Here is a 21,804-nt window from a genome sequence, read left to right on the forward strand (position 1 = left end):
ATTGCCCTAAAGAGCGTAAACTTTCGTATTTACAACCCGTGGCAAAATGCAAAATAATGCTCCCCCCCTCCCCCAGAATGAGGTGACCCACCCACCCACCCACCCCCACCCCCGGTCTCCTGTAACTCACAGGTATTCATTGGCCTTGGGCTGGTTGGGGCTCCCTGAGAGGCTGTAGGAAGTAAAATAATGAGAATGTGTTGTTTTATTAGTGAGTGGGGAGCAGGCCTGTGGCAAAAGGATCATTTGCCTGGAATGCCGAGAGTCTTTCCACTGCTCCTGGTGGCAGAAGCAAATATAAGACAACCAATCTTTCAGAACTATCTGGAGGTTTGGCACATGCTAGCCTGCCTTTGGCCCTAGTCTAATAATATCCATCCGGCAGTCTGTGCTTCTGTCCCGCAGCCAGACGCTCAGTGGCGCGCGGCATGACTCATGGGTGGCGGGGGGTTTGCGGGACGCGAGCTGATGCACAATGCAAAAAAATATATATACTTATCCCGCAACTCTCGGCTCCTGCTCTCCTCGTGGGACTCGAGAAACAGGAAGCCAGGAAGAACAGCCAGGCTCCCCTGACCAATCAGAATGCTGCAATGCAGTGTTGTGATTGGTTTTGAGCGTCCTGGTTCGAAGCTCAACCAGGGAATGGGAGTATGGGCATGTTCTCCGTGCAGGCTTTAATGCAACCTGCATGGAGAATGAGAAAAGTGCGCATGACTGGTTTGGGCGGCCCGTTAGTGCCGACGGAACAGTCATTGTGCATATAGGATTAGGCAAACCACTCCTCCCCGCCCTGCTCCGTGAGCAGAGCAGCCCCGCCCACCCACCTCCCGCCCACAAAGGAAACACAAAACGATAATAAATCAAAGTTATTATTATTCCATTGTATTTTTCCTTTACTTCACTGCTCAAAAACAGTGAGTCGATGATCCTTCGCCTTAGCTAAGGAGCCGCCACTGCAGTCACTATCGATGGACCTCAGAAATACAGGCATCTTTACAGATGAGGATTTGTGCAACCTCATTGGGCACACAAATTGTGTAACTTCATGGAGCTCAAAAGCTAAATCAGAAAGCTATAGTTTAGAGGTAAAATTGCACACATTTGGCCCTTTGTAGGGTAATTGTGCACCAACAATGGCAACAGTGCAGAAACTGTCTTTGCATCATCGACTGGTCCAAACATTGCATGCGTCAAACTCTGCATAATATGTATTTTAGCCCTGGTTAGTTAATTCACATTTCGTTTTTGCGCTGGCAAGTCTGGTCAAAAGTAAGGGCCACTGGAATTATGCGACTGTGTATCAATTTTTGCATAATTTTAGATTTGCCTCATTTTCCACAGAATCCATCATCTGCTCCATCATATACAGATTTAAACCAAAAAAATACTATTTCTAGCTCCAACGGTTCAAAAGTTACTAAAGATTCAGCTGAACCTGTTGCCGCGTAGTGGAAGGCCTTAGTGGAAGGCCTTTTGCAAAGGTGGACTGGTCACCATTCTGTTGCTTATTGCTATATTTGGGAATTAAGTTGGTATGAATGAGGTGCACCCGATGCAGAGACAGTGCCAACAAGTGTAAAAAGTACAAAATAAAAAAGTAATACTATTTAAATATGTCCTGCATTATGCTGCATGATTTGCATTTTCCTGCTGCATAATTTACTCATCCCTGCTGCATAATTTGGCCCTCTCCTGCCGTATAATTTGGCCCTCTCCTGCTGCATAATTCCTGCGGCCCTGCAAAAGGTGAGCACAAGGTTGTTGTTCACTGGTGTAAATGGTCCAGTGGTATCAGCCCTCTTGCGGGCTGCCCGCACCCTAAAGCTGTGTCACTATAGGAAAGAGTTGGCAACGCTCCTCTTTAACCCGTTCCGTGCTCGTGACGGAACCGCTCCGTCACGAGCCTCGGGTGGGCTGTGCTCGTGACGGAGCGGTTCCATCACGGTCCGTTCGCCACGCCTGCACGGCGCTGATTTTGCGCCTGCGCAGCGCGTTCTATTAAGCGGGTGGGGCCGTGACGGAACAGCTCCATCACAAGCACAGCCCACCCGGGGCTCGTGACGGAGCGGTTCCGTCATGAAGATGGGAGTGCCTTGCGGCCCCCCTCCCCCCTAGCGCTGCGGCGGAATAGCCATCGCAGCTAAGGGGTAAAGAATACTATATCGCAATATATCATCCATCCACAATCCCTTGTTGCCTTTATGCGGGTCTTGGACCTTCTACAGCGCTCTACCGCCTTTTGGCTATGTTCGCACTATCACCAAATACATACACAGATGAAAGAAAAGTCACTGCCGTTCACAGCTACAAACAATCACCAGCAAAGCCAGTAGGTCTGTCTGATATATTGGCTATTGTGGGTCGTTCAGCATTGGCTATGTATGCTGTCCGACAACTTGGTATCAACTGACTGCATTAACATTAAAGAAATCAGTTCCACTCAGACACTTGTTTCTTTACCAGCACCAGGGCCCCTCTGGGGTCAAGAAAAAGGAGTGGGGTCCCACAACACATTTTCTCCATTAAATTTTGCATCTGAAAATTGAACAGTGATACTGCAAACACAGCTGAACGGAATTACACCAAATCTGGCAGAAAGGTAGATCTTGATTGAAAGGTGTGCTTTTTGGGATTTGGTGTAATTACATTCTGTAGAGTTGGAGGAATTAAGGTAAAAAATGTATAGATATATGGGCTTGGCCAAGCGATTTGATTGACAGGCAGTAACTTGTTTTGCTTATCACTTTGAAGCCTTTTAAAGAATCTTCACAAAACTTTAAAAAAAAAAAGTGGTTTCATCCTTGGCAACTTCATTGAAACTTTTGAGGTGATCCATCATGCAGGGGACAAGGAAAAAGGGGGATACAAAATGCAATTCCATCATGCAATTTCCATAGGGAATTTTAGAGAGCCAAGACGACTGAACAGAATTACACCAAATTTGACAGAAAGATAGATCTTTACTGTGATTTGTTCATTCTGTAGTTTTTATAAATTAAGGTTCATAATTGATAGATATCTGGACGGTTGGGTATGCATCCTGAGATTCCCACGGGCACACAACTCCAAATAATGTAGCGATTTGATTGGCTGCAAGGGCTTTTCCCCCAATAGGCCACCTCGTTTTCGTGGCAATGAGAGGCTGTCGCAAGTCCCGCAAGAGCACTTGCTTTGATTGTCTGGCTACAACACAAACAGAAATGTTACGACTGCCATTGCAAAACCCGGAGACTTGGACTACGTATCCTCAAAATTAAAAATATAAGGTATACGTGTATAAGGTATAAGTATATAGGTGAGTGAGGAACCCCTCACTCTGGGGCCAAATTTAAAAAAAAAGTTTTTTATGCCGCTGCACTCCCACAGATGGTCTTTCGGGAGCCTATGAGTCCCCCATATGCTCCCAAGAGAGTCGCGTAGGAGCACAGGCAGATACGCTGGCTCCTGAGAGACTATTGCGACAGTCATCAGGAATAGAAACAAATATTTAAAAATGGGCAATGTGCGGTTGAGGTTTGGCCACCCATAGGTGGTTGGCATCAAGCATGGCTGAAGGATGTGCTCTGTTAGGGTTGTTATGTTCAACAAGTTCCACACAAAAAATGCTTCGTAAACAGTTAAATGATTCAAGTGTATTGACATGAATTTAACCCCTTGCCTGCTCATGACGGAATGTCGCCTTCATGAGCCGTGGGCGGCGTGTGCTCATGACGGCGTGGTTCCATCATGCGGCTGCAGCTCCGCCCATGCGGCAATAATTCCCCGCCGGTGGGGTGAATTAATGAGCGGGCTGGGCTCTGACGGAACCATGCCGCCATTAGCACATATCGCCCGTGACTCATGACGGTGTGGGTCCATCAACAGCAAAGCGGCGCCGGGCTCACCCCCCACCCACCCCCACGCCGCGGTGAAATTTGCGACGCGGCCAAGTGGTTCAATCCATGAGGATTCAAATGAAACAAATGTTGACAGAAGTTGTCTGTTATCTATATATGGCAAATAATCTCTCTTGATTTCGATGTTCCAATGCATTTCGGGCGGGTTGCCCTTCATCAGGGAACAACACTGTGGTTTACAGAAAATATAGAATACAATGAGGAAACCAATTCTACTGGCATGTTGCAATTAGGTTCATAAAAAAAGCGTGATGTGGAAAACACACCTCCGGCCAACACAATGCTGTGCACAGCCAAAGGTGCACGGTGGAGAGTTGGCATAGGTACATGTGGTAATCACATCTTACTTTATGTCAAAAAATTTAGAAATTAATTGGAAAAAACCAAAGGTTAAAGTGATGTTGTAATTAGGTCCGGTGACAATTTCTTACTTTGGATTATGGAAAAAACCTTAGAAATTCACCGAACAAAAATAAATGTTGAAAAAAAAGTTAAAGCGATGTTTTAGGTAGGTGAAAATGTCAGTTACAGTTTAATATTTTGAACTAAAAAACACTGAAATCACTGAAATTCACTAAATATAGTTAACTGAAGGAACTAAAGCTCACATCTGCTCAATTCACTGTTTATGACCTCACATATTACATCACTCTTGAAATGTTTTCTGACATCATTGATAACATCCCTGATGACATCTGAAATGACATAATTGGTGGGGGCGGGAGTTATAGTTTCTTCAGTTGCGTTCGCTATAACTGGCCCATTTAATTGGATTTTTGAGTTTTAAATGTTACGTTTCACTGACATTTTCAACTAAATATAACCTTTGTTTTTTTCAGTGAATATCACATGTGCATATATGTAATAACATTTTCCAAGGCTAAATACATGCAAGTATTTTGTGCATAAATATATGTTTTCTTTTTTATTGTTTTAAATTTCTACATATATGTATATTCTGGTAAAAAGGAAGCATAAACCTATGTACATCGCCAAATGTATATAAAGAATCTCATGTACATAACTAAATATAAATATCAGTCATGTTAGCATATACATGGAATTTTTATTTACTTTTTAATCAATTAATATATAATATTTGTTTTTAGCGCCTGCCTCTTGGGCCTTAACCGCTTCTTGGCGCTATAGTGTGGACATCTAGGTTAATATGTACGTGTGGATCCAAATTATGGTTAAATGACACGGTTTGCAGTGTGTTAATACATGTAAAAGTTGTATAGAGAGCATGCAATGATACAGAGTCTGCATAGGATTAAAGGTATTTTTTTAGGGGACAAACTGGCAGGGAAATGAACTGTGCTTAGTGGTGGAAGTCACAGCAGTTGCCCTCACAGCAGCACCAGCAGCCTGAGATCCACCCCCTGGAAGGAGAAGCTGCTAGCCCTTGCTTGCACTTTGACGTCACTTGCATGGTCCCTGCTGGGGGTCAATCAGGCTGCACAGCAACAGAAAAGAACCAAGATTCCACTCGCCATTTTTACTCTCTGGAATTTCCACACGTATTCCTTCCCATATTCCCTTAACACAGCATTTGATGAAGGAACAAGAGGTCAAAGGGCCGAGCCCTTCTTTCCCTCAAGGGTTCAAAGTGTGTGAGTGATGTCACTACTGCTGTCCCTATCATTTTAGTGCCACAGTGTCTCAGGGGCTGAAATTCTCCAATAAAGTAGCTGGGTAGGATCAGATGGATGTATGACGTTTCAACGCATACATTTACATTGCGGTACATTACATCGCCGTTTTTACAACGCAAGTCGTTACAATGACTTGCGTTGGAGGGCGCTGGACTTAGGAGTAGTATAATGTTACTATTCCAACTCCAGTCTTCGTATAGTAGGGTAGGTGTTGGATAGTACATTTTACTATTCCTTGTCCTAGAGCGCCATCCAGCGCAAGTCGTTGTAACGACATGCGTTGTGAAAACCGCGATGTAATAGCATCGCAATGTAATCCCCGCATTGTAAACGATGTTTCCCGATCAGATTGGTGTCCTCTTCCCTTCCCCCCTTTATTAGCTCAACTGCTGCATCTGCTGTTTGACGAAAGCCCTCGCTGCAGCTTTAAAAATAAAGAGCTGTCCTTTGTGAAAGCTCTCCCAAGGCCCCAAGACCTACAGCTACAGAACACGATAATTAATTGAATGAACAAAGCCAGGCAAACAGAAAGACATGTTCGTGCCAGCAATATTATTTCACCCTCCACTGACACGTATGGAACTAATATTAAAATTGAGATATTGTCCTTCACTGAAAATCAATAAAACGTAATTATGAAAAATGGAATAACACATTTTACATGGAAGTAGTTTATATATAGATGACATATCCGCTTTTAACCCCACTTAGATTCTCAGAGATGGTACCAGTAGATGGAGGCAGTCAACCTCACTCTATTCACGTAAGTGTGTGACGCACAAAATCCAACAGCAAAATGTGAATGCCATTAGGCCCCGTGCCCGCAAACAAAGCCTATTTGTTTTGATGGCAATGGAATGATGTACCATTTGAAAAGAAAGTTCACATTATACATATATTAAAATATCAGCAAGTATGTTATCAATAGCCTAGGTAAATGTCCATTAGAAATGTTGGTTTTTGCCAAGCACAGAGTATTCCTATGTCAAATGTAAAATGCAGAGACACATTCACCTTTTTTAGATTTACAGTGAAATCTCTTTTACTTCTTTCTGATGTCATAACGAAACAAGGCAAACATAGCAAGATGATGGACGGAGCGCTGAAACTTTTCAACCACTCACCCCAGCAAAGAGATCTTGGTTTAATCCATCATTCTTTTGCTCACTATGCCACTCAAGTTGGACCCAGCCCTATGCAACTCAGTCTTGACCCTGTGCCTCATGGGAACAGTCCAGCCTGAAAAAACGATGGATTTAACCCAGATCTGTGACTGGGGTGAGTGTTTGATTTGTTCAGCATTCCATCCATCCTCTGTTCTTTTTGCATTTGTCACCCTAAGTGGGAAGGGTATGCCCAGACGTGGGTCCCGTGCTTGCTATGCCACCAGATTCAAGCTATACATGATGCTATGTGAGTTGCTATGGGTGGAGGTGGCTTTGTAAACCAATGGGGAACCTTCCCCCAGAAATGCCAGAGCAACATCCTGGCCACTGGAAGTCCAGTGATGGTGGCCCCTAACACTGTGGACGTGGGAACCAGAGTTCTAGGATCTGCCATTAAAAAGGGTAAAGTGATGTTGAGATCAGACAACTCCTATATTTTCCAGACTTTTGGAGATTAAAAAAAAAAACGGTAGGCTTGGGGCGTAGTAGCCTCAGTCAGAAACCCAATTAAACTCAGAGTCCACTACGGAAGGAAGAAATGAGTTTGCTACAAAATGTGGTTTTTTGAACAACATGGGACAAGGTTGATGTGTGCTACCATGGCGGGCAACCAGGGACCGCTGTTTTACAGAAGGGGCGCGGTTAAAGAGTACTTGGGAAAAGGGTGGTGGGGTGGCGACATGTTTTTTTATAAAGATAATTTGATTCATTATAGAGACTTTTGTTTCCCCTTCAGCCCCCGCCCATCTAGCCTTTTGGCCGGATTATTTTAATGCCGGAGTATGTTGGTAGAGCATGGCTTATGGTTTGAATTCTAATGCACTATTCGATGAAAATTGTGGACGCTTGCTGTGTGATAGTGTGGCTGTCTCTTCAGAGATCACTAATGAAAAAGATTAGATTTACGTGTGGTCCTAGTAAAACTTACAAAGTGTGTTCAACATTCCAAGATGGAGGTCATTGTTGTTGTCAAGCTGAGTGGGCGTGCTCACGAGGTGGTCTCACATAGTTCAAAAGGGGCGGGGAGTGCACTGCACGTGGTTCCGTCACACACATTACACCGTGAGGTCCTCTCCAAGCTCTACAGAAGGGTAACTCCTGAACCAGTACCTGGATTTGCAACAGGAGTACTGCAGTGACGCGGAGCGCGCTACTCTTCTGATTTTGATGGACATCTCCCTGAATGGCGATTTTTCACAGTGTTGTCCTTTACCGGCTCTCTTTCCGTGACAATGTAAACACTGATCTGATCTCCCAGCATAGGAGAGATTAGAGCAGAGGTCTTCAAACTGGGGGGCGCGCCCCCTTGGGAGGGCCTTACGTGATCCCAGAGGGGGCGCCAGGCTCTGGCCAAGAGAAGGATCATGCTTTGTTTTAACCCCTTCCACGCAGGGCTAATTCCCCCGCAGTGCGGGAGGGAGGTGGCGTGTGCAGCGCCGCGGTACTCGTGACGTGCCCAGCTCGTCATCCTGCACAGCGGAGCTGTGCTCATGATGAGCTGAGCTTGTCACGACTCCGCCCACTCCTGTGGAATGCCCGCACAGGAGGGGAATTAGCGTTCCGCGGCTGTTATGACGGGCTGAGCTCGTCATGAGCACAGCTCCACTGTGCCTCATGACGAGCTGAGCTCGTCATAAGCGCCGAAGGGGTTAAGTGATAAAAAATAAGCAGCCATCGCAAACATCTTTTGTCATTTATATCCTGACTGCGAGTATGTGTAAAAGAGGTAAAAGAACTTAACTGCAATGTTTAAATATGTTTTGCCAATTTAACAGAATTATTGTAAAAAATTAAGGGGGGCATGAAGAATATTTGTTGCTTTTTACACAGGGTGCAGCATTAGGCCACTGGGTTAGATAGAGGCGGTATACTTTCCCCATGATCTTAAGAAAGTCAAGACACTAAAACACCACGAAAACTAGTGAGATGGCATGGAGCAAGAAACCAAGGAAAACTACTAAACATATTCACTCAATACAATTTGTTTAGAGAGAGAGTTCATTCTGAGTGCTGGATGAATTAGGCGTTATAGCTCAATGTAAAAAAAATCCTTAAGTCTAGCTAATAACTCAGGTGTTGATTAAGAGCCGTGCGAAACGCTTCACATCGTTGCTGGATTCTCTCAGCCACAGCTCCCGCACTATGGAAATGTAATCTTCTCACCAACTTTGTTCAGTGGGAACAACCAGAGCCACCAATAAACCGAGGAGGGCAGGGCTGGGAATTCAAACCGGCCCTGGCAATTAAGTCGGACCATCAGGGGTGAGGTTGGGGGGTGCTGGTGGGAAATACTGCTGCTGCTTTTGGTACGGTAGCAGATACTGTAAATCCAGCCCCCTGTACCTAAACCAGACCCCACTGGTCCAAAACCGGTCCCCACCCTTCCGGCCCACCGGGAAAATGCCCGGTGCCCAATATGGCCCTGAAACCGAGTCATAATACTGCTGGGTTCTACTTCCACGAAGACCGTAAGGACCTTGGCCGTTGGGTCGACATGCGGGTGGAGCGGTGGAGGCGTTGCTTCTGCGACCATAGCCGCTATCTGTCCATTAAATCGAGAGTCCGCTGCTGAGTCAGCGGCAATGTTTTCTAAAACTTCCTGCCAACACGCAAGACCAGTTTTAGAAAAAACAAGCAGTGCTAGCTGTCTTGCCACGCCAAAGCGGAAAGGAAGCCTCGTTGGGATGTTTGATTGTACTGCCAATACTAACGCCCGGAGCAGATTTGCTTTCCGAAAGTAAAATAGTAATGTCCCTGGCTTGCTGAGAGTTTTCTCTCAGGATATGGGGGCAGTGTCCATTTCTTTCTTTTACCAGCATGCGGTGCAATGAAACACAAGTATTGGCATATCTGATAGGTTTGCATTGGATTAAAACATTAAATTAAATACTGTTGCCATGAAAAAAATGCATTCTGTATACAATGCTTCTATGAGATAAAGAATATAATGTGCAATGACTCAGTTTACTTTTAATATGTAAACTACTCCCTCATGCATGGCAATGGAAACATTCCATAGGAGGCAGAATGATACACCAAACAGCCAATAGGAAGAGGGAAGAGCAAGAACTATTCCTCTGGGAGGAGCCAAAGCCCACTCTATGTAAATGATAATGGCATTACAGGCCTGATTTCGATCTTAGCGGATGAGTTACTCGGCCACAACAGTGATGGATATACTGTCGGCCGAAATATCAATCCCATTATATCCTATGCATTGATATTTCGATAGACGGGATGTCCGTTACCATTATGACGGAGTAAACCGTCAGCCAAGATCTAAACCAGGCCCTATATTCTTTCCATCTTCAACTGTTTTGTCTGGTGAATCATCACATTTTCCCCTAGCAGCATCTCCAGCTCGGAGGACCTACCAGAAGGTGAGCCGGAGGTATCTTAGGGAGCACGGATCACCTCTGTCTATAAATAACTCTGTCCGCGAGAGCTGAGTGCTGCGCGCGAAGCCATTAGCCTGTCTCCAGCAACTACCCAGCCAGAGCAACCCTTCACTAACAATTTCAATGTTATGACTAGTCAAACAAAGGAGCACCCGCAACACACAGCGGCAGCAAAACACTGCCGGAGAGCATGTACACACGCAGCGCAAGCGCAGCTCTTTATCAGGGGCTGGGAGCCCAGGGCAAGCAGCACCAGGCGGTGTGTGCTGAAGAAAGCACAGCGTTTACCTGACAAATAACGTAAACAACAGCTTGGAAGAGGCCGCAGTCTAAAGGCAATGCGCATTATACGTGACGGTGGGGCTTATATATCAGAGGCCGCTGCCACCTGAGCGTCACTTTCATTGACGCTCAGGCCTCTCAATCCTATCTATGGCGCGACGCAAAGCCACCCTACGTGGCTTTGAATGACCTCATTGTTATAGAGTAAGATGAAGCAGCGCAAGTCGCTGCCTCGCTTTACTCTGCTCCAGGGAGCCGTTCCATGTGCGTTGCAGTGGGTGTTCCCATGCAGCGCCCATGGATTCTGACTTGCCCCAAATTTAATCACGTAAACCTGGGGAAGCTCCAAAACCATACCCCTCCCCAGAGCAGGCGTAACGAAGAAAAATATTGTTTTTCTCCTCTTTTGTTCCTCTTTGCACTTGTGCTGTATTCTGCAGCATGCATAGAAAGAGGAAAACGCCTCTCTAGATTGTTTTTGTGCAGGAAGGTGTCCCTTCTTGCACAAAAACAATCCTGCCTGCAATGGAGGTGCCCTTGCACCCTGGACCAAGGATGCCAGCGTTGGCGCACGGCAGCATGTTATGCACCGACACAGGGCGAAAGGACAGGAATATAGCCTTATAGCTCGCCGTAGCGGGCTATACCGGCTATTAAAGGCCTGCTGAATCGTTAAAGGCCCGAGCCGAAGGCGAGGGACTTTAACGAGACAGCGGGACTTTAATTGCTGGTATAGCCCTGCTACGAAGGGCTATAAGGCTATTAGAACATTCTGCCACTAGAGGGCAGAATGTTCTAACAAATTAAACAAGGGGTTCTCGAAGCTCGAGGGAATGTAAATCCCCTCGAGCTTCGAGAAGCCTTTGTAGAACATTGGATTGTTGCTCTGCGGGCCTTTACCGGCCCGTAGGAGCAGGGAGCACTGCATTGCCTGCAATGGAGCTCCCAACATTCCAATGTTCTAATACGCCATATTTCATATATACAGTTCATTCCTGCCCTTTCACATTGGCGTAGGGCAGCGCCCATAGGGAAGTGCAGCATGAAGGAAAGCGGCGCTGCCCCACGCCAGCTCCTCGTAAAGGAGGCCCCACGTGTGTTGATTCTGATTTGTCCCGCACTCTCCTCATTGGTCGCAGATGGCAATGTACACCCTTTGCAAAAACCTCGAGCAACACAGCCATACAAATAGCAAGATCACAGTGAAAAAGCAGAATAAAACACACCAGGAAGGTGAGGCCGTGACATGGAATCAAGCTAGCCAATAGGAGCAGGTGAAAAAGCCTCCTACTCAACCTCAACGAGACAATTGTTATTTAAAGTACCCCACACCTGTACAGATGCTGGATATGACATATATTCCACCCCTCTGCATCTCTCCTTCTGCAGGTGCGTAAATGGTGCCTGTGCCATCTGTTCTGGACGCCACGTTCCAAGCACAATAGGACAGTCGGTTTGTGGGGTTTACGTAACGCTATCCTATGTTCCGTGGTGGCAGGGTTGGATTGGAATTAAAAATCGGCCCGGGCCCGCATACAAAAATCGGCCCACATTTGCATAATGCCTTCCCTCCATTTACTGCTTTCAGCGTAATTTTACATATAAAGGGGGGTGGTGGGGGGCTAAAAAAATGCATGCATCAGTTTGCATTAGTGAAACACCCCTGAAAACAAGTGAGGCCACTTCTGCACAGGCCCCCTGCCCCGCTCAGTATGCCTACATTAATGGGAGGCCCAGCGAAAGAAAATGGGTGACACCTCTACCTGTTGCTGCTGTACGGGAGATACCGAGTGCCCATCTCCCTCCAGAAAGGCCACTCGGACACCCACTGGGCCACTGGCGGGATAGACGAAGAGAGGCACGGCCCAAATCGGCCCTGAGGCTGCTCAAAAGCAGCCCTCAGGTGGAACTCGGCCCCCAGCCCCTCGGGCATTACCTGAATGCCCCCGTTACCAATCCAACGCTGCGTGGTAGGTAATAAAGCAAACACAAGGAGATGATTGACGGAGCGCTGAAACTTTTCAGACACGCACCCCCAGTCACAGATCTGGGTTGGCAGCAGTTCGGGGATGACGGGATTCCGCGACGGCCGTATTTTAACATTGGTTTCAGTGCACCCTGTAAAGACATAAAGTCATCCATCATAGCTGGTATATCCTTAAACATCAACTACAAACAGTTGTACAATACGGCAGAACCCTATATCAGGGGAACACTGCAAACTATACCTCTATATGTGGCGTTTAATCAAAGGACTTTATTTCTATCAAAATAAATCTCCTCACAGATTCTAAATCTGTCCAGGATGTTCCCAGTCGTCGCCATCCAGATACTGCTTCCCTTTATCTCGCATAGAATCCTCATTATTATATTCAAGTATCAACTGCAAAGAATACAAAACTCCTGATGAAGGCGATTCGCCGAAACGCGTTGGATCTAGTTTTGTATTGGTTATGAATAATCAGTTGTTGACTTATGTATCAATATATGTATATAAATCATTGTAATCAGATATATATCTATATTTAGAATTTTGTATGAATTGTGAAAAAGTATATCAATGTTTATTTATGTATATATATAAAAAAAGTGTGAAAAGGAAAAAAGTCACATAATCACTTGTGAGAAGTTTAAAAAAAATAATAATTAAAAAGAAGTTTTATAAATACATATATCTTGTTACTCCAATCTATTTATTACCAATGTGTGATAGAGTTTAAGAAACACACACATAACCCGGTGTATAGGTTAGTTTTCATAAAAACAGATCTGGGTTGAATCCATCGTCGTTCATTTCGCCACCCCAGTTCAGACCCAGCCATATGCAAATGTTATGTTATGTTAGCAATTTCTAGCGCACAAATACCCGTGGATGTCTCAGTGCTAAATCAGTCTTACCTTTGCCTCATGAGAACAGTCCAGCCCGGACTGTCATGTCATGTGGTTGGTAACACCATGCTTTACATTCCCATAAGTAAGCATACGTACTGTAGAAGGTGCTCCTATTGGATGCCTACGGAGGTAGCAGCATGCAGTATCGAGGGTCTGGGAGCTGGTGTTGCACCTCCATGTTGGTCTGTGGGCGTGGGTGCAGACATGTTAGGCATCCCTTGGCACTGGGAGAGCTGGGACTGGGGTGTGCCAGCGCCTACTTTGGAAATGTGAGTTTGAGATTGTCAAAGGGTGGTCGTGTTTATTCGAGGTGCTTGGTTCTGGTGGAGTGGAATGTTTGTTGAGGAGGCAAATTGATTAGTTTTTGAGACATGACTTAAGGACAATAAAGAGGGATTAGAAGCAGGTCCTTATCTTTTACTTAAGGCTGATTTTAGGGTAAAATGTGTGTGTGTGGGGAGGTTATTGCCCTTGTGATAAAAAGTTTTCTTCAAAGAGGCTACAGTACAGATGTAGGTGTGTGTGTTCAAAGAGGCTACAGTACAGGTGTAGGTGTGTGTGTTCAAAGAGGCTACAGTACAGGTGTAGGTGTGTGTGTGACTGTTTGTTGCTGCTGGAGTCGGAGCTGAAGAAATCAGTGGGACCACTGATTTTCGGAGAACCGTTCACAAACTGGTCTGCACTGCGAGGAGCCCGGGTTGTTTTAATTCAGATACTGTGAAAATGTACACAGATCTTTGCATCAACTGGTTTTCGGTAAACCAAAGCATTTTGAAGCCAGGCGACATATGTTCACCAATAAACATCTGTTATTCAGGTCCAAGATACCATTGGGTGAGCGTGCACTTTACAAATACACGTTATGGTATGGTATGGTATGGTATGGTATGGTATGGTATGGTATGGTATGGTATGTTATGGTATGGTATGGTATGGTATGGTATGGTATGTTATGGTATGTTATGTTATGTTATGGTATGTTATGTTATGTTATGGTATGTTATGTTATGTTATGTTATGTTATGTTATGGTATGTTATGTTATGTTATGTTATGGTATGGTATGGTATGGTATGGTATGGTATGGTATGGTATGGTATGGTATGTTATGGTATGGTATGGTATGGTATGGTATGGTATGTTATGTTATGTTATGTTATGGTATGGTATGGTATGGTATGGTATGGTATGGTATGGTATGTTATGTTATGGCATGGCATGTTATGGTATGGTATGGTATGGTATGGTATGGTATGGTATGTTATGGTATGGTATGGTATGGTATGGTATGGTATGGTATGGTATGGTATGGTATGTTATGGTATGTTATGTTATGGTATGGTATGGTATGGTATGGTATGGTATGGTATGTTATGGTATGTTATGGTATGGTATGGTATGGTATGGTATGGTATGGTATGGTATGGTATGGTATGGTATGGTATGGTATGTTATGGTATGGTATGGTATGGTATGGTATGGTATGTTATGGTATGTTATGTTATGTTATGGTATGTTATGTTATGTTATGGTATGTTATGTTATGTTATGTTATGTTATGTTATGGTATGTTATGCTATGTTATGTTATGGTATGGTATGGTATGGTATGGTATGGTATGGTATGGTATGGTATGTTATGGTATGGTATGTTATGGTATGGTATGGTATGGTATGGTATGGTATGGTATGGTATGGTATGGTATGGTATGTTATGTTATGTTATGTTATGGTATGGTATGGTATGTTATGGTATGGTATGGTATGGTATGGTATGGTATGGTATGGTATGTTATGGTATGTTATGGTATGGTATGTTAAGTTATGTTATGTTATGTTATGTTATGCTATGTTATGGTATGGTATGGTATGTTATTTAAGCTGGTTAGAGCTGGTGTCTGTTCATTAACGGTGAGTTCTTTCTGTGCACAGCTCCAGCACAGAGTGTATTTGTTGAGATGGAGTAATAGATTGTTTTCATCCTTCGATATGCTCCTGCTCTTCCCATGAAGGGGGAATCCCTCCCCTCCCCGCTGCCCTTTCATCAAGGAATGTGTCAAGTTGGGAAAATATCAATAAAACACATTTAATTGCAGACAAACAATTTTTCATACATCAGAAAAAAACAATAAAATGCTGTTATATTTCACTATGGAACTCTGCTGCCTAAACTAGTCAGACCAATAGTTGTCGGTTTAAGCACATTAGAGATCACCAGGTGAAGGCTGGCATCTGACTGCGCGGTGCCGCAACGTGTCATACATTCTCCTCCATTGTTTGAGATGCCAAAGGTCTCATCTGGGATCCCAAGCAGAGGCCATGTGAAAAGTTGTATGTGGACAAAGCGGTGACCCAGGTGCCCCCCCCCCCCCCCCCCCCAGGATGCCCCCACGGTCAGGGGCAGCAATCAAGGTCTAGAACAGGGGTTCCCAAACTGGGGTGAATGAACCCCAGGATGTGCAAGATGGCATTTCAGGGGGTGCGACAAAGAGGAAAAGTATGTACTGTATGCTTAATAGGAATCTGTCAAGAAGAGGCGCAGGAGGTGCGAACAATAATCAGACATTTCCTAGAGGTGAGGGGCATAGAAAAGTTTGGGAACCCCTAGTCTAGAAGGTTTTTTCAACAACAAAAGGCAGCCGCTAGTCTCGATTTTATGTCCTTGATGTGGACCGGTGTATCACGACGACTCTAGTGCAGGGGTCTTCAAACTGGGGGGCGGGCCCCCTTATGGGGCCTCAAGTGATCAAGGGAGGGGGGGGGGGGGCACCAGGCTGTGGCCAAAAGAAGAATTATGCAGATAACAGTGCTTTGTTTTCAGTGAGGGAAAAACGAGCAGCCGTAAGCCGCCCGGTAATAGTTCATCACTAACATCTTTTGTCGTATGTATCCTGGCTGCGAGAAGGTGTCGAAAGTGAAGGGACGCCAAATATTCTTCAGAAACCCCCGCCACCATTTCTAATAATCACACTGTGGATACTTTTACGCGTTAGTAAGGCCAGCCTGACAGGAAGCGTATAGCAATCATGTATTTGATTGTATTTTTAAAACAATAACAGTACATATCTGCAATGTTTAAATAAGTCTAGACACATTTTAAAATTGCCAGTTTAATAGAATAATTGTAAATAGTTTTGAGGGGGCCCAGGTAATTTTTTTTTTTTTTGCACTGGGGGGGGAGGCAGTATTAAATAGTTTCAAGACAACTGCCCTAGTGTTTCAGCCTCCACGCCCTCCCTGCGCCCCTGCACTCCACGCACTGGACTCTGATCAGGGTGGGGAGGCAAGGACCGGGCTAGTGGCAAGCCCAGGAGCGGCCAGTCCATTGGGGCTGAGGGGCCATGCCCCTCCACCTTTCGCCCCTCATGAACAGTGTCTGTCAGGCTGCACAAAGGTCACGCAGCCAGGAGCTAGACATGCGCATTCAGCGCGGACTCCTGGCTGCCTGAGCTAAACTTTGTGGGGCTGAGGAAGTCACAGCTCCTGTGGGAGGTACGGCCTCAGCTTAGCAAAGGTCCCTGGGCCCCTCCCCTCAGTGACGAGGGGTAGCGTCACTGATTGCCTCGTAACTGGGCGCTTCAGTTTTAAGCCCTGATGCGCCCAGGGTCGAGTGTCAATCAGTGACACTTCATCACAGATTGGGGGGGGGGTCAGCAGTCTCACTGACTTCATGCCACTCTGTGATGACGTTGGGCCTGCTGCTTTCCCTCATTGGTTGACCTTAGGTCAGCCAATGAGGGAAGGCAGCAGTCCCAAGCTTCCTGAAACCTCTGAGGCAGAGCTGGCTGCAGGTAAGTGTTTGTTTTTCTTTTAAACTGTTTGTGTGCGTTCATGCACATATGTATGAGTGTTTGGTGAAGAGTGTTGGCAATGGATGTGTTTGTGTGTGTGCGTGTGTGCATGTATGTTTGAATGTTTGCTGAAGAGTGTTGTGAATCAGAGGTGCAAGTAGAGACACATTTCTGGGGGGGAGCTAATGAAAATTTCAGGGGGGGCTAATTCTTCCAGCAATAGGCAGAGTGGAGATGCATGGGCTCTAATGGGGGGGGAGGGGTGAAAAAACAACAAAGCCTCTGTTAACAAGTAAATGGTCCTTTAAAGACCTGTGAAGTACTCGGTGCCCCTGCATTAAGACGGACACCAGACCAGCCAGGCCACAGCAGCACAAACACTGTCTGTGTCTGTGCAGGGGAAGCTGTCTCAGCCCGAGCTGACACACACGACGGGGGGGGGCTGAAGCCCTTTGAGCCCGATGCGCGTTGCGCACCTGTTGTGAATGGATGCGTTTGTGTGCGTGTGTGCGAATACATTGCTTTGAGTGTTATGTGTATGTGTGTGTGTGTGTGAGAGTGTGTCCCGGCCGCCCCCCTCCCTCCAAAACATACCAGCCGCCACTGGGTAGGCCACTGATGGGACATCTTCTGCATTTGAATTTATTCAAATGAGCTGCTTAAACCCAAGGGAGGGGGCATTTTAGGATTAAGAAAAGGCACGTTCTGGTTCTAAATGAGAGACGTGCCCCCACTGTGCAATGAATGATATTAGTCTCAAAGGATTATTGAGATAATAACCGCAAATGAAGCCAACTGCAGGAGAACTCTCGGGGGCGAATCTTTCTTAATGAAAAAAGGCGAAAGAGAGGAACGGCATTGATTAACAGCATGGGCCGTTCCTGCAGCAGTCTGATACGTTATATACATTTTAATCGTATATCTGGCCTGCGTCACAGCTTTTCAAGGTGACAATATACCGACACTGGACTACTTTTTAAGAAGAAGAAGGGGTAAATGTGCAAGATGCAGACGATGCCCAGTGACCTTTCATATGACCTCTTGCAGATACCCGGCATGGCAGCCATGTTGTTCGCATGTACACAGGTGTGCAGTAGGCCTGGGCGGTAAATTCCATTCCACTCGCGGAATTTGAGGAATGTGGATGATTTTGCATTCCGCGGAGGACGCGGAATTGCCAAAAATTCCATGATCCGCGGCGTCGCTGAATTTTTTGCTTGTTCGCAAGACATTTCTCCCCGAGCACGCAAAAAACGTTCGTGAACAGGGATATAGCATCGCGAATGGGCAAAACATGCAATTCCGTGTGTTCGCAGAACTTTTGCGTGCTCGCTGAGATTTTTTACTGTTTTGCAGAGCTTTGGTTAGCACGACTACGCAAATTCCACCCACCTCTAGTGTCCAGTTCACCATTCACATGCGTGTGCACTAGTAGGTGTGTGACACCCGGACTCTTTAAAGCTGCTTCCACGCACCTCCTTGCGTGCCCGCTACTTGCGCTCTCTGGCCTCTAAGGACAGTCAACGCCGACCTCACATAGCGCAGGGAACTCACTCTATTAAAGATCTCTGCTCATTCACACTGTTGGGAGCATTGCCGGGTCAGCGCCTAGAAGTCTGTATTTGACATATAACTCTTCGTGTCTCAAGATTTTATCTCAGACTTTCTATAGCGATCTCGGTTAGGGTGCTGCAGTTTCTCCGGTGCGGTATCTGCAGGGCAACTAGAATTGTGTGATTGTGCGGCAGCAGAATTTTTCACATGATTATAGGTTTGCCACATTTGCCACATAAGCCATCCTCCACTGCATAATCACCTGTTGCGGTGCAGTGGAAGGCCCTTTGCAGAGGATGACTGGTCACCTTTCTGTTGCATGCTGCTATAGTTTGGGTGTTGAACTGGAACTAAAGAGGTGCAACCAATGTCCAGACAGTGTTAACAAGCGTGAAAATGACAACATAATGAAGCAATACTATCATGAAACGTGTCACATTATGCTGCATAATTTGCATTTTCTTGCTGCATAATTTACACAACCCTGCAGCATAATTTGGCCCTGTGCTGCTGCATAATCCAAATGTCAGTGGCCCCCTGCGCACAGGCAGAGAAGTGAACCTCCAAAAAACTGCTCATTGTAAATGTCACAAGAACCCCAAGACGGCAAGATATGGCACGTGACCTGATCTTTATTTTTTATACTACACATTCCATTTATTTGGGGGCAGATAGATATAAAGGGGAGTTCTATTTTAAATACGAAATGTTGATTGAAATTAGAAGGTGAAATTCTGGGCTATACTGTTTAGTTGCCCGTAGTAAAAAGAAGAGGAAAACCACTACGTCATTATGAATGTACAACTTTGATAAAAACGCACCCTGTGCGTGGAAGAGCGAGGCGGCTGAAGAGGCTGCGAGGTGCAGCTAACAACGGGCTCTGATTCAAACGATATCTCGGGGGTTTTATTTACTTTCCAGGAATTCGCATAACTGACTACGGTAAGGCGTGGTTTGGGCAGTCATTATGATGTCATTTCCGCCGAATCTGGAGCCTGTGGTGAGTGACAGCGACGAGGTTTTTGCACCTATGTCCCCCACCCCCTCACCCCTTGACTGACTGCAAGGGAAGGTAACAAACCCATCTGGCGCTGGGGTCTAGACACGACGCTGTTCCTCTTCACAGGACCTCATAACTTGCCGTTCAAGTGATTCAACCCCATATCATGGCAGGACTAAGCATGGGCGGAAAATCCGTTACGCTCGCGGATTTTGCGGATTTTCGGTAAATTCGCAATCCGTGAGATTCGCGAATTTCCCGCAAAATCCGCAAATTTGCACGTAGCGGATTTTTTTTCTTTGCGGTGTAAGTTCGCAATTGCGAACATGTAGGTGCGGCGGGCAGCAACAATCTCGCACTCGCGAAATTACAAAAATTGCAATTCCGCACAAGAAATCTACTAGCAAGCAGCATAGACCTTCTGAAAATGATTATTTTTATCAGAATAACTCCTCAGGTTGACATTTGCCTGCACTTTTTTAGATTTGAGGCCTTTTGATTTTCTTTGGATAACTTTTGGATTAGAAATCAACTTTCTCATATAAGCTTGGTGGGGCATTAGAGTTGCTGTAATGCTGCTCTGCAGAAAAACGAGTTTTGCAAAAGTGAAAGCAGGTTCAAAAGTTCAAACTCATCATTAGTAACCGTTCCCTGTAGTGCTTCCTGACAAGGGCCCCTCCAGAGTTCAGTTGCTAGTTGCAACAATTGTATGACCCTGCTCTGACCCTCACAGCAGCCTCATAGAATAGCTACAAGTAGGCCACAAAGGTCCTGGAAAAAAAAATTGCCCTGCAACAGAAAGCAAATTACAGATAAGGATGCAGGTGCCAGACTGGAATTTTAAAACAGTGACACATTAATAAATCAACCCCAAATTAATTCATGTCAGTTGAAGCAGGCAGGTGTGCTTGCTTTTTCGCCCCATAATCTACAGTGATGATGAACCAGAGGGTGGCATAAGGTATTGATGTACCAGAGGGTGGCATGGGTAAAACAGAGGGTGGCAGGGGTGAAACAGAGGGTGCTGGGAACCTGTGATGATGAACCAGACGTAGAAACAACATAATCGTGACCGTTGCGAGCCGACATGTAAGTTCGCAATTGCGAACTGGTACAAAACCCCCGCAAACTGGCAGAAATCCTTGCTAACTGGCAGAATTCCTTGCGAACACAAAAAAAGCATTCAGCAGGTTCAAAAGTTCAAACTCATCATTAGTAACCATTCCCTGTAGTGCTTCCTGACAAGGGCCCCTCCAGAGTTCAGTTGCTAGTTGCAACAATTGTATGACCCTGCTCTGACCCTCACAGCAGGCTCATAGAATAGCTACAAGTAGGCCACAAAGGTCCTGGAAAAAAAAATTGCACTGCAACAGAAAGCAAATTACAGATAAGAATGCAGGTGCCAGACTGGAATTTTAAAACAGTGACACATTAATAAATCAACCCCAAATTAATTCATGTTAGTTGAAGCAGGCAGGTGTGCTTGCTTTTTCCCCCCATAATCTACAGTGATGATGAACCAGAGGGTGGCATAAGGCATTGATGTACCAGAGGGTGGCATGGGTAAAACAGAGGGTGGCAGGGGTGAAACAGAGGGTGCTGGGAACCTATGATGATGAACCAGACGTAGAAACAACATAATTGTGACCGTTGCGAGCCGACATGTAAGTTCGCGATTGCGAAATGTTACAAAACCCTCGGGAACTGTCAGAAATCCTTGCGAACTGGCAGAAATCCTTGCGAACACAAAAAAAACATCCGCAAATTCACGAATTTTGCGGATTGCGAGTTCGCAAATTCGCAAAATTCGCGAACGCCAGATTCGCAAAATTCGCCCATGCTTAGGCAGGACCGGGAGAGGCCCTTGGCGGCTCTGCCTAGAGGGGAGGCCGCAGCTTGGATGCATTACAACAGCGGCTGCTTTCCTTTTACATGCGGTGCTGCTTGTAATGCAGCCATACAGATCCACAGCAGCATAAACCACGCGCTATTGTATTTCAGCTCAGGCACTGCGGTATGCGAATGAAGCAAGGCGCTAGGGGTCACGCCTGCGGCCTGCAGCTGGGCCGCCGTTCTCGGCCACAGGCGCTTGACCAACTGAGCTGCATTGTCCACTGTAAACATGTGCGTATAGCTCCTTGGGCCTCTGGTGCCTGCCGTGCGACGCTA

Source organism: Lissotriton vulgaris, chromosome 10 (assembly GCF_964263255.1).
Source record: "Lissotriton vulgaris chromosome 10, aLisVul1.2, whole genome shotgun sequence".
Classification (NCBI taxonomy): Eukaryota; Metazoa; Chordata; class Amphibia; order Caudata; family Salamandridae; genus Lissotriton; species Lissotriton vulgaris.